Here is a 14,109-nt window from a genome sequence, read left to right as displayed (position 1 = left end):
CAATTCTCCCCGAAAAGATTTCCAGATTTAACGAAATTTTTATCAAAACTCAGCATGACTGTTAGTAGATAAAAAGGAACTTATTCTAAAATTATATGGGAAAAACAATAGATTTTGAAAAAAAAGTGGAAAGAATCATGCTATCCAATTTTAAGACTTACTATATTGTTAACAGTAATCAAGACAATGTGGAGAATCAGTGGAGACAATGTGGACAATCAGTGGAGAGACAGATACAAAAGATCAACAGAACATAAAGAGAACCCAGAATTAAACCTACCTAAGAATGGACAACTGATTTTTGAGAAAAGAGCAAGAGCAATTCAATGGTGAAAGGATAGTTTTTTCAATAAATTGTGCTGGAACCAGAGGACATTAATAGACAAGAAAATGAACCATACTTTATACAGATTAACTCAAAAGTGATCATGGATTTAAATGTACAAAACGAATAAGAAAGAAGAAGAAAGAAGAAAGAAGAATCTTCTGGACCAAGAGTTAGGTGAAAAGTTCTTAGAAATTATACCAAAAGGACAATCCATAAAGCAAAAAAAAAATTGGTAAATTGGACTTAATTTTAACATTTACAACTTTTGTTCTCTTCAGGACCTTGTTAAAAGGATATAAAGACATGCTACAGACTAGGATAAACTATTTGCACACCATACATCCAATAATGGATTTGCATCCAGAATATATATGGCATTCTGAAAACTCAAAAGAAACCATTGCAAAATGAACAAAAGACATAAACAGATATTTAACCAAAAAGGATACATGAATGGCAAATGAGCACACGAAAAGATGTTCACTATCACTAGCCATAAGGGAAATGTAAATTAAAATCACATGAGGTATCACTATATACATATATACTATATATATATTAGAAAAACTGAAATAAAAAACTGTGATAATACCAAATGATAGTAAGAATGCAAAGTAAATCTCTCATACACTGCTGGTGAGAATGTAAAAAAAATTTTTACATTTATTTATTTTTGAGAGACAGAGAGAGACAGAGCATGAGCAGGGGAGGGGCAGAGAGAGAGGGAGACACAGAATCAGAAGCAGGCTTCAGGCTCTAAGCTGTCAGCACAGACCCAATGCAGGTCTTGAACCCACGAATCGTGAGATCATGACCTGAGCCGAAGTCAGACGCTTAACCGACTGAGCCACCCAGGTGCCCCTGTTGGTGAGAATGTAAAAATGGTACAACCACTATGGAAAATAGTTCAGCAGTTTCTTAAAAATCCAAATATATGCTTATCACATGATCCAGCAATTACACTCCTGGGCATTTGTCCCCCAAAATAAAAATGTATGTCTACACAAAAACCTATACACCAATGTTCATAGCAACGTTATTTGTAATAGCAAAGAACTGGAAACTGAAATGTCCTTCAATGGGTGGTTGATTAAACAAATTGTGGTATATCTATAAAACAATGTATTCTGAAATTAAAAATAATGACTACTGATACCTGGAATAACCAGTATGGATCCCAAACGGTATTATGCTAAGTGAAATAAAACCAATCTCAAAAGATTACATACTATATGATTCCACTTATACAACATTCTTGAAATGACAAAATTATAGAGAACAAAGTAGTGGTTGCTTAGGATTGGAAAAAGGGAGGAGAGAGAAAATAAGCATGAGGGAGTTCCTTGGTGGTGATAAAACAGTTCTTTAACGGTATATATTTTATATGTAATTTTTATATATTTTATATATATTTAAGGGAAATATATCTATATCTGTGTATTTATATCTATATATAATTACAAAGACTAGGAGTGCCTGGCTGGCTCATTTGGTGAAGCATGCAACTCTTGATCCTGAGTTCAAGCCCCATGTTAGGCACAGAGCTTTTTTTTTTTAAATTGCAGGGGCACCTGGGTGGCTCAGTCGGTTAAGCGTCCAACTGCAGCTCAGGTCATGATCTCAGGCTTGTTGAGTTCAGACCCAGAGTCAGGCTCTGTACTGACAGTTTGGAGCCTGGAGCTTGCTTGGGATTCTGTGTCTCCCTTTCTCTCTGCCCCTCCCTTGCTCACGCTCTGCCTGTCTTTCTCAAAAATAGACATTAAAAAAATAAACATTTTAAAAAGTTGCAAAGACTACACATAGATGGACAAGTGCATATACACACACAAAACTGAGTACATGTAAAAACTGATGAAATATGATAAGGCCTGTAAATAATGTCTATAGTACCAATGTTAATTGCCTAGTTTTGATGCTGTATGCTAGTTATATAAGATACTAAGACGGGGGGGGGGGGGGGGAGCAGGTAGGGGTGGAGCAGGCTAGGTAAGGTACAAAGAATTTCTCTGTACTGTTTTGTAAATTAGTATAAAATTAAAAATTAAAAACATTCCACATGCTAATGATATATGTACATATATGCACATGTATGCCTTTTAATGTATGTCTTAGGTCTCAAAACTTGCTTGGTACTTAGCAATATATAAAATACCAACCAATCCATACCAACCAATCCAATATCGCTGTTACTATGTTAGTTAAACCTCCATTGATTTGAGTGGCTATTCTGTGCTGCCTGCAATGAGTCTAAAGCTAAAAGTTCATGCTTTTGCCATTTATTAGCTATTAAGTATCCTGTGCTGAGTATCTCAGCTAGTTAATTACTAACACTAAAGGGACAGGCAGTGTTCTAAGTGTCTTACACACATTATCTCATTTAATCCTCTCAATAATCCCATAAGGTAGGTACTATTAGTAATCACATTTTATAATATATATGAAGAAAATGAGACACAGAAATCAAGTAACTTGCCCAAGATCACAGAGCTACAAAGAGACCCAAGAGTCAAGACCCTGACATTCCTGTCTAGAGCCCTTGAACTTAATGTTCTACATAACCTCCCTAAACTTCAATTTTCTCCTCTGTAAAATGGTCTTAGCATACAGAACCCAGCAAAAGCTTTAAAAAGGGATTAAGGAAGCACTGCAAGTTAACAGAGCAATAGCAATCCTATAAGGTGGGTGTAAGGAACCCTGAATTCCCTGTTCTCAACAAGTAAAAGTCAACTGGAATGATGTGATTAAAAAGAAAAACAAAACATGGATGAATATCAAAGTCATTATGCTGGGTAAAGGAAACCAGACCAAAAAAAAAAAAAAATAGGTACCATATGATTATATAAAACTCTAGTAAATGAAAACTAATCCACAGTGACAGAAAACAGATCACTAGTTGCTTGGAGCAGGGTGTAACGATGGGGGTAGACTACAAAGGCACACAAGAAAGCTTTTGAGGTAACAGAAATGTTCTATATCTTGATTGTGTTGATTGGTTTCATGGGTATATAATTTGTCAGAACACTGAACACTTTAGGTGAAGTTGTGTATACATACTGTACCTCAATAAAGCAGTTATACAAAAACAAAAATATTAATATTTTTCAAATGAGCAAATTGCGTTGACTAACAATTTTAAACTCAGCAAAATCAAAATTAAATGAGGTAGCCTGAATACTGTAAAGCCGAGAATATATAAGAAATACTATTAAAGTTCTATCAAATAGAAAAACAATTTAGCTGATTAATTTTTTAAAGATTCCTACTGAGTACCTCCTTAAATAGTAATACTTTTGTTCACTAAATCAAGACCAAGGTATACGAAGTTTACAAACTGAAAAGTAACTTTCTAAAATTAAATTTCTGGTTTCTACAACAAAGGTGCAGTACATGGAACCTTCTATTCTTTGTTCAAATTCAAATCAACCAAGCCTTTGTGCTCCCATTCTCTTTCTTCTTTCAAATTTCCATTCCTGTTACCATAGGAACCTGGTAGCTGACAAGCCTTCAAGCAAGCAACAGCCCAAGCTTAGCAAGGGGTATGAAAAGGGAACAGAGTCAAAGGCCAAAATTTGACTCATGAGAATCAGAATTCCAATCTTTGTCATTCTACAAAGGGTCTGGTAACCATAGAAACTGTATCCTACTGGGTTTGGGAATATTGTGACTAAATTCACTAAATGTGAAACCAAATGTGGAATGGCCTTGGAAATTCAAAAAAATGGTATTCATTCTATTTCAGATCCAAATTAGAATAAGAAATTATTCAAAAACAACTTTTTACAATAATTTTAAATGATTAAAAATAAGACCTTTAAAAAACTCCTTTTCTGTAAAAATAAATTCTCAATGAGAAAGGATCTAAAACTTCAGGAATTTTGTATTAAAAAAAGTTCTAGGTTTGAAGAACACCTTTAACCTATAAATTTGCTTTTCTTTTACAAATCTTAATTAAAAAAAAAAGTCTTGAGATAGCGGTTTGCAGAAATTTGCCATTATGAGAGGAACATGTTTATCTTCTTAAGTCAATGGAGAGTTCCCAGAGCAACCCGTAACATTTGACTTTAAGGAAGCAAATTTTAATATTTCAAATATCATGAACAGTTCAGAACTATGGTTTCTCTCAGAGGATAAAACTTTACAAAATTCCACCACACTTCATAATTTAATTGGAAATAAGTATTTTAAAGGTATTTCTTTAAAGTGATTTGTCATACAAGAAAATCAAAGAAAAAATTTTTTAAGTTTTTCCACAGAGTCAGAAATAAATAAATGCAATTCTCTACTACTTCTATGTACATTTTTCTATTTAGAAGATTCTTAATTACTGACAGGTTTCCCTGTCACACAACAGACTTTTCAAGCTACTTCACTAGATTGTTGTTTGCTTAGGGAAAACCACCTATGAATACTAACCCAAACAAAAGATAGTAAGGGAAATAAATTTGATAATACATGTATTCTGAAGATATAAACCATGAATTGCAAGAATATAATCAAATTTCGTTTTCTAAAAAGCCTACCTACAAAACGTTAATTACTACTACTACACAGGGGTATATTATACTGTTTTCTTACAAAAATCAACAACAAAAAAATCTTTCAAGGCCCATTCAAATACTTTCTACAACTGATCCCTTTCACATAAGATCCTTTGTTTCAGTCATTCAATCAAAATATATTTAATATACTAACTCTTAGGTACTACAACTGAGAACTAAACAAAAAAGAACAGTTTGGATTGTTAAAAAAAAAAGTTTCTGTACTAATGTTACTATTTTAAAGGCACAATATGTTTCTTACAGAAAAATAAAAAAATACAAACATTAAATAAGACATAGAAAACACAAATAAATTGTACTAATTCAGGAAAACCACTGTTGGCCTTGGTGAAAATCCTTCCACATCACTTACTCTGCATAAACATGCATATATATTTTTTTAAACAAAAACAGGATGATACCATACATGTTATCTACTTTTTTTTTCCTACTTAATAATGTATCAAATCCAACCATTAGAATTCTGACAAAAGATAGAGACTATTTAAGGCAGAAGGAACATTAAGGGCCTAGAGATGGGAAAGGTGGGTTGTTCTGTTCTTTTGCGTAATTACATCACTTATAAGTACAAACACATAAATGTTCAAAGTTCTGAGTCACTCTGACCAGTTGTTCCTCACCCCTGAAAAGGCAAAGTAAAATACCAGTGTTCACAGTTACGTAGTACTCTTGGTACTGGGATTACCATCCCCATTCCCATCCAGCACACTCCTATTTACAACTCCAGGAGATCAAGTGCTTAGATATAACATCATAACCCTGACCAAGTCTGACTACTATCATCTCTTAAGGAACTTACAGTTTATAAAGTTCATTAATTAATTCAAACACTTATTTAGCACCTCCTATGTGTGAGGCATTATGTTGGGTACTAGGTACACAAAGATGAATAAGGACAAGCTCTGGTTTCAAAAGCAAAAGACAGAAAACCTGAATGTCCATTAACAGTAATTGAATGAAAAAAAATGAGAACTTAACACCCATTAGGATGACTATTATAAAAACAAAAAACAAAAATAAAAAATAACAAGTGTTAGCGAGAATGTGGAGAAACTGGAACCTTTGTGGCACTGCTGATGGGAATATAAAATGGAGCAACTGCTATGGAAAACAGTATGGTGGTTCCTCAAAAAATTAAACAGAATTATCATATGTCCCAGCAATTCCACTTCTGGGTATATATCCCCAAAAATTGAAAGCAGAGATTCAAACAGGTATTTACACACATGTTCACAGCAGCATTATTTGTCATAGACAAGAGGTCGAAGGAACTCAAGTGTTTGATGGATGAGTGGATAAACAAAATGTGGTGTGTATATATACCATGGAATATTATTTGGTTTTAAACAGAAAGGAAATTCTGGCATATCCTACATGAATGAACTTTGAAGACATTATGTTAAGTGAAATAAGCCAGTCACAAAGGAGAAATATTGTATGATTCCTCTTATTATTGGGTACTTAGAGTAGTCAAACTCAGAGAGAAAGAAGAATGGAGGGAGGGTGCCAGGGGCTCGGAGGAGGGGAGAATGGGAGTTATTGTTTACTATGTACAGAATTTCAGTTTTGTTAGATGAAAAAGTGCTACGGATAAATAGTGGTTATGACTACATAACAAGATGAAGATACTTAATGCACTGAACTATAGTGCACAGTCCTTAAAAGGATTGGAATGGTGAACTTTATATGTATTTTGCCAGTTAAAACAAATATTTGTAATGAATAATATCTGTAAATATTACTATGGAATATCCATGATATTATTGTTAAACGGAAAAATATAGAGAAAACAAATACTCTATCAAAGAAAGGTAAAAGAATACATGTTTATTACATAAACATTTCACATAAATATATTTATAATTTTTTAATGGAAGAATAAGCAAAAAAAGTTTTTAAAATGACTACATTTAGGAGGAAGGAAAGAACAAGGTAGAAGGGAAAGGGCCAGAAACTAAACTTCTCTGAATACATCTTGTTCTATATATAAAATTGTAAAACAATTATAAAATAAATTTTAAGTTTATTAATTTTGAGCAGGGGAGGGGCAGAGAGAGAAAGGGAGAAAGAGAATCCCAAGCAAGCTCTGCACCAGCAGCACTGAACCCAATGCAGTGCTTGAAGTCACAAACCATGAGATCAAGAGTCACTCAACTGAACAAGCCACTAAATTTAGACCAAAAAAAAATTTTTAACTTATTCCTCAAAAAATGAAACGTAGGAATCTAAATGTGTTTTGAGTTTAACCACACAGAGAAATATTTAACTTTAAATATAAAACTTTAGGGGCGCCTGGGTGGCTCAGTCGGTTAAGCATCCGACTTCGGCTCAGGTCATGATCTCGCGGTTCGTGAGTTCAAGCCCCGCGTCGGGCTCTGTGCTGATGGCTCAGAGCCTGGAGCCTGTTTCAGATTCTGTGTCTCCCTCTCTCTGTGACCCTCCCCCGTTCATGCTCTGTCTCTCTCTGTCTCAAAAATAAATAAAGGTTAAAAAAAAAAAAAAATTTAAATATAAAACTTTAAATATTTAAATTTTTAAATTAAAACTTTAAAGCAGAGTAATTTGTACTGTATATCAATGGTGAGTCACATCCCTAAAGACAAAAATAAGTACAAAACAATCAGCTTTCAATAATCATATTGTTAGTAATAACACTGTTATTATTCTGAAATGATAGAATGTATGTGTATTGTAAAGCTTTAGTATAAGAGAATAAAGAAACAAAAATAAGATTTTAAAATGGTAAATAAAAACTCTGTGATAGAGGCACCAGATGGCTCAGTCAGTTGTATCTAAATCTTGATTTTGGCTCACGTCATGATCTCATGGTTCATGGGATCAAGCCCCCATAGAGCTTTGTGCTGACAGAGTGGAGCCTGCTCAGTATTCTCTCTCTCCCTTTCTGCCCTCCCTCCTCAAAAAAACAAAACAAAACAACAACAAAAAAACTGTGATATTATTTGATTTAAAACATCAATCTAAACTCATGATGTACTTAAAAAAAATTTAAAAAGTGGGGGAGCCTGGGTGGCTCAGTCAGTTAAGCATCCAACTTCAGCTCAGGTCATGATCTCACAGTTCGGGAGTTTGAGCCCCGTGTCAAGCTCTGTGGCTGAGAGCTCAGAGCCTGGAGCCTGCTTCAGATTCTAGGTCTACATCTCTCTCTGCCCCTCCCCTGCTCATGCTCTCTCTCTCTCAAGAATAAACATTAAAAATTTTTTTAAAACCCTGTGGAGGTTCCTCAAAAAATTAAAAATAGAACTACCCTATGACCCAGCAATAGCACTGCTAGGAATTCACCCAAAAGATACAGGAGTGCTGATGCATAGGGGCACATGTATCCCAATGTTATGGCAGCACTTTCAACAATAGCCAAATTATGTAAAGAGCCTAAATGTCTATCAACTGACAAATGGATAAAGATGTGGTTTACACCTACAATGGAATACTACTTGGCAATCAGAAAGAATGAAATCTGGCCATTTGCAGCAATGTGGATGGAACTGGAAGATATTAAGCTAAGTGAAATAAGTCAGTCAGAGAAAGATACCATATGTTTTCACTCATGTGGATCTTGAGAAATTTAACAGAAGACCATGGGGGAAGGGAGGGGGGAAAAAGTTACAGAGAGGGAGGGAGGCAAACCATAAGAGACTCTTGGATACTGAGAACAAAGTGAGGGTAGATGGGGGTGGGGGAGAGGGGAAAGTGGGTGATGGGGCACTGAGGAGGGCACTTGTTGGGATGAGCACTGGGTGTTATATGGAAACCAATTTGTCAATAAATTATATATAAAAAAGAAATAAAAAGAACTACAACTGACTATTAAGTATATAAAATGATATTTTAACTTATCTATAATAAGAAAAATCCAAATTAAATCATACTGAGAAGTGAAAAAAAACAATAATAAAAATAATAAATTTAAAAAGTGTTTCCTAGTTTTGTCTACGAATAGGCCTAAAAATGGCTAACCTAGTATCACAGGCTTAGCACCCAGATAATGGTCTCTAAATATCATTTCCAACTAAAAGGAACCAGTGCTCTCTAGGGAAATCTCTGGTTCAAAGTTTGAGGCAGAATTTTAAGAAAGGAGCTTGGATCATACCAGAAAGCAAGCAAGCTAGAGCAGTGTCAAAAACCCAGGCGCTATCTTGAAGAGGCTCCCACTACCAAAGACAGTGCAGTTAGAGCTCCAATAGAAATAATAACTCGAGTAGGATTGAAACACATCAAATATGTTAAATTCACAAGTTCATAATGATACCTTTAAAAAAAAAAAAAGACTTCAATGGTCACCTCTGAAGGATACTCATTATCTTAAAAACTACTAAATTCAGGAGAATGATCAAGTATATATCCTGTCTTTCTTACATAAACTGTACAAGAGTCTAACTCAGTAGCCCAACAGTAAAGACAGGAAATTTCTGTTTATAAAGCATTCCAGCTGAGAAAAGAATGACAGAATTAGAATATCACCCTATTACAAAACTTTAATGAAATTACCGATCTAAGAAATGATCAAGAATGGCTGCTAAAAATTATAAAGAGTGACAACCAAGTATTATAGGCCTATGAAGTATTCTTTAAAAAAATTAAAAAGGGAGACAAAGGAACATGGTAAATCAAACCACACGGATGCAATCGGCAAAATAAAGACTATGGGAAACTCCATATGGCAAACGCATTACAAGAAAAAAAGGAGAGAGGAAAGGGAAGGAGAAATTATATGTTAAAAGAAACTTAAGAGACCTCTCAATTGAATGGGATAGATGAACCCTGATTTGAAAAGCCAACTATAAAAAATGTGAAATGATCAAAGTAATTTGAACATCAACTGGACATTTGAGGATACCGACAAAGAGATAAAAGTATGGTGTTTATACATTTTGAAAGAGCTCTTACTTTTTAGAGATTTACACAGAAATATTTATGGATGAAATTATGGTGTTAGAGATTTGCTTCAAAGTAACCCAGCTGGACATGCAGTCACAACTGAAACAAAACTAGCTGTCAGTTGATAATTTTTGAAGCCGGATGATGGGTATATGTTGTCCACTATATTATCTTATCTACATTTCTATATAATTGAGATTTACTATAATAAAAAGGTTTTTTTTTTAATTTTTTTTTAACGTTTTATTTATTTTTGAGACAGAGAGAGACAGAGCATGAACAGGGGAGGGTCATAGAGAGAGGGAGACACAGAATCTGAAACAGGCTCCAGGCTCTAAGCTGTCAGCACAGCTCGAACTCACGGACCGCGAGATCATGACCTGAGCCAAGATCGGATGCTTAACCGACTGAGCCATCCAGGTGCCCCAAAAAGGTTTTTTTTTAATGTTTATTTATTTTTGAGAGAGAGAGAGAGAGACAGACAGACAGACAGACAGACAAGAGTGTGAGCAGGGGAGGGGCAGATTGAGAGGGAGACACAGAATCTGAAACAGGCTCCAGGCTCTGAGCTGTCAGCACAGAGCCTGATGCGGGGCTTGCACTCACAGACTGTGAGATCATGACCTGAGCCGAGGTTGGACGCTTAACCAAACTGTGCCACCCAGGTGCCCCAAAAGTTTTTTTTTTTTAAGGTACAATTTGAGTTTGGATAACAGCAAGACTGGTTCAAACATGTTCTGTTCTTTACAAAAAAAATTTTTTTTAATGTTTATTTTTGAGAGACAGAGAGAGACAGAGCATGGGGGGGGGGGGGAGGAGCAGAGAGAGAGGGAGACAGAATCCAAAGCAGGCTCCAGGCTCTGAGCTATCAGCATAGAGCCCAACACGGGGCTCAAACCCATAAACCTGAGCCAAAGTCAGACACTTAACCAACTGAACCAACCCAGGTGCCCCCAAACATGTTTTGATCTTAATGAATCATAAAGAATACCAAGGATTTGAGGCTTTTAGGCTCTGTTGTTCTCAGTAGGATCTATCCCACTGCCAGCCAGCTCTCCATGCTATAGAAAATCTTTAATGCAGATGACAAAAAACAGGAAATGGAGGCAAAACACAAACCATCCCAAAAGTTTTTCCTCTGATTATTCTACAGTGGTCAAGTTTCCTTTAAAAAAAAAAAAAAAAAAAAAAAAGACAAGTGATCAACCTCCTAAAGAGGTAAGAGTGCTTGTTCCACATACTAACTGAAGTTAAAAGGATGACAGGGTGACAGACAACAAGGACTACTATTTTGCATTCACAAGCACTTTAACTTTTCAAAGTTTTTATTTTTATTCTTTTGAGAGAAAGAGGGCACAAGTGAGGGGGAGAGAGAATTTCACAAGGAGAGAGACAGAGAGAGAGAGAAGCAGGGCTCATCCAAAGTAGGGCTCGTGCTCACTCAAGCGGGGCACAAGCTCACGGGATGTGGGACTCGAACTCACAAACCGTGAGATCATGACCTGAGCCGAACTCAGATGCTAACGACTGAGCCACCCAGGTGCCCCTCAAAGTTTTTAAATATACAGATCACTTACATCATTTGATCTTAACAACCTTGTAAAATGGACAGGGAAAAAGAAACACTTCCTAGAAGAAACCAACACAAAGAAGTGACAAAACTAGTTAGTGGCAAAATACAAATTTCTTATCTCCATTTCAGTGCTTTTTCCACTAAACTGTCCCCTTCCTATTCAACTGCATTTATTTAGTATGGGGGGGAGGCTCTTAAGATCTCTTTTATTACCAATGGAGTCATAAATACCTGATAACGGTGTGGTTGGTAAAGATAGTTACATTCGTTGACAATTTGTTGTCCACACTGGACAGCTCCCAAAAATTAACTTAGCAATCCAGACAGCTCAAAATGGTTTGGAAAACTCAGGAAGGAGGAAAAAAAAAGTTGTTTTCTATCAAAGGCCACTGATACTCAAAGAGAAAGATACCAAGTTAAGAACTTACAAAAATTTAGGGTGTGTGTCTGTGTATAGATGAGTATGTTTTGGAAGGGAGGAACAGAGAAACATACAAGCAAAGATCTTTTCTAACTTAATGAATTGATACATTAACCCATTTATTTAAACATGTTCCAATTTCAATGAAAGTACTAAGAACCCTGTATCTACAATGAAAGAACAGCCAACCTGTTGACTATGAATAATCAAGTTTAAGATAACCCAGATTCTATATTTCCTCTCATCTGTGGTATCCCTCTCTCACTGCCATATACTATTATATTCCAGGCACTCATCAGTACAGGAATGAACCCTAGGCAGGCTTGAAACATGGGCCTGCTAAAAGATGATGCACTTAGGAAATTATCCTTTAATTCACCAAGTCCCACAATGAACACTCAAAAATGTCCTCCAATTGTTGGCTCCAATGACTTGCTCCTGGTAAAAGCTGACATACATTTTCTGAGAGCAGAGATAGAGGGTGTCATCAGCAGATTCGAGTCCTTGTAAGGACTCAAGATCCTTACTTCCATTTGGAAGGATGTTGTGCTGACTGCTGAGTTCCCATGTCCTCTGCTATTACAGAAACTTTACACTCTCAAACTGACATCTCTTTTTGTCAGTGGCATCACTGTCCTGATATTGACAACCATGCAATAAAAAACTATCTGCAACTTTACTTCAAAGAACTGGAGCCTTCCCTTAGAAAATACTGCCCACTGAGGTGCTCTCCCTAGAACGTGTGAAATTTAAACAGAAGCAACCTTATTGCCAATAAAATACGTAGACTACACAGGCAACTTTAAGAAGAGGTTAGTGACAGTTTACTATGTCATCATCATGAATGTCCCAAGAGCCTACAAACGAATGCAAGTTCATTTGGAACAAATATATTAACTTTTCTAGTACCTTCTCTTTGGGATCATTTAGAAATGGAATTTGGAATAGAATTAACATTTGCAGATCACCTTTTGTATGCTATACACTGTGCTAGCTACTATATAAATTTCTTGTTTAATCCTAACAGCCCTTTAAAGTATTTTTGTTATTACTGCCGTTTCACAAATGAAGAAACCAAGGCTAAGGGACTTGTTAAGGGACTTGTTCAGTCTTAAAGCTACTACAAAGAAGAGTCAAAAGCTGAACCCACATCAATTCAAATATCTTGATGACTTGCTTCTTACTACCCTAACTACTTCCCAAAGGAATTACATTGATTTATGATACTAAAAACAAAGGTTTTCCTACTTCAATTTCTTTGTGAGAGAATTGATAGTTTCAAAAAACAGCAAGGACTGCTATGCCCAGAACCAAATTAATGTACTAAACCAATACCCATTTTCATATCCTAATCTGATAGTCTATACCAAATCTCTCTTGGCTAGCCTGTACCAAGCTAGTTATACCTTGTATATTCAGAAGAGCAGAAAATGTTTTGTTCAACCTCTATAATATTTTCAAATATTTAGAATATATAAGATGGCCTTCACATTTAAAAATCTATGCTGTCTCTGTCTCAAAAATAAATAAACGTTAAAAAAAAAATTAAAAAAAAAAAAAAAGGGGCGCCTGGGTGGCTCAGTCGGTTGCGCATCGGACTTCAGCTCAGGTCACGATCTCACGGTCCGTGGGTTCGAGCCCTGCGTCGGGCTCTGGGCTGATGGCTCAGAGCCTGGAGCCTGCTTCTGATTCTGTGTCTCCCTCTCTCTCTGCCCCTCCCCCGTTCATGCTCTGTCTGTGTCTCAAAAATAAATAAACGTTAAAAAAAATTTTTTTTTAATCTATGAACAATAATCTTTCTACCAATTTTCCTAGACACACTTATGCTAGTCTACTTGGAAGTAATGAATCTTTGGGTTTTACCATAAAATGAAAAATTCCAAAACACACAGGCCTCAATGTGCTGAAAACACTGTAACAATAGATTAAAGGCTAAAGTACAAAACATTCTAAGTATAATTATTATTAGCTCCATTTTACAAGAAGCTTTACATAGCAAAGAAACTACGGTAAGAAAGTTCACGTAATTTGCCCAAAGTAATAAAGCTAGAAAGTGACAGAGCTAGAATTCAAACCCAGGTTTGTATAAGCCTATGCTCCCTACTGCCACCATCCACGGCCTCCCTGATTCTCACCTGGTAAACATATTATCCTTGTCCACAATTCTGAAACCTCTACAGAAATGCATGCATATTTATTTAAACCTACTGTTAACTGTATTCATTAATTTGCCATAGTTTCTAAAGTAAAATCATTAGAAAGTTACCTGAAGAGTTACCACTAGAAAAATTCAAGAAAGGCAACAAATTTTCATAAAATTGTGACAGGTCAA

General features: G+C 35.6%; 1 protein-coding gene across 1 annotated transcript in view; it reads right to left on the bottom strand.

Annotated features, from left to right (window-relative positions):
* The window catches only part of FZD3 (frizzled class receptor 3), an 85,222-nt gene that overhangs the window by 69,909 nt on the left and 1,204 nt on the right, over positions 1-14,109 (bottom strand). The window lies entirely within an intron of this gene.

The sequence above is a fragment of the Lynx canadensis genome, chromosome B1 (genome assembly GCF_007474595.2).
Source record: "Lynx canadensis isolate LIC74 chromosome B1, mLynCan4.pri.v2, whole genome shotgun sequence".
NCBI classification, from domain to species: Eukaryota; Metazoa; Chordata; class Mammalia; order Carnivora; family Felidae; genus Lynx; species Lynx canadensis.
Note: the sequence above shows the minus strand (reverse complement) of the source record. Positions and strands in the feature narration are given on the sequence as shown.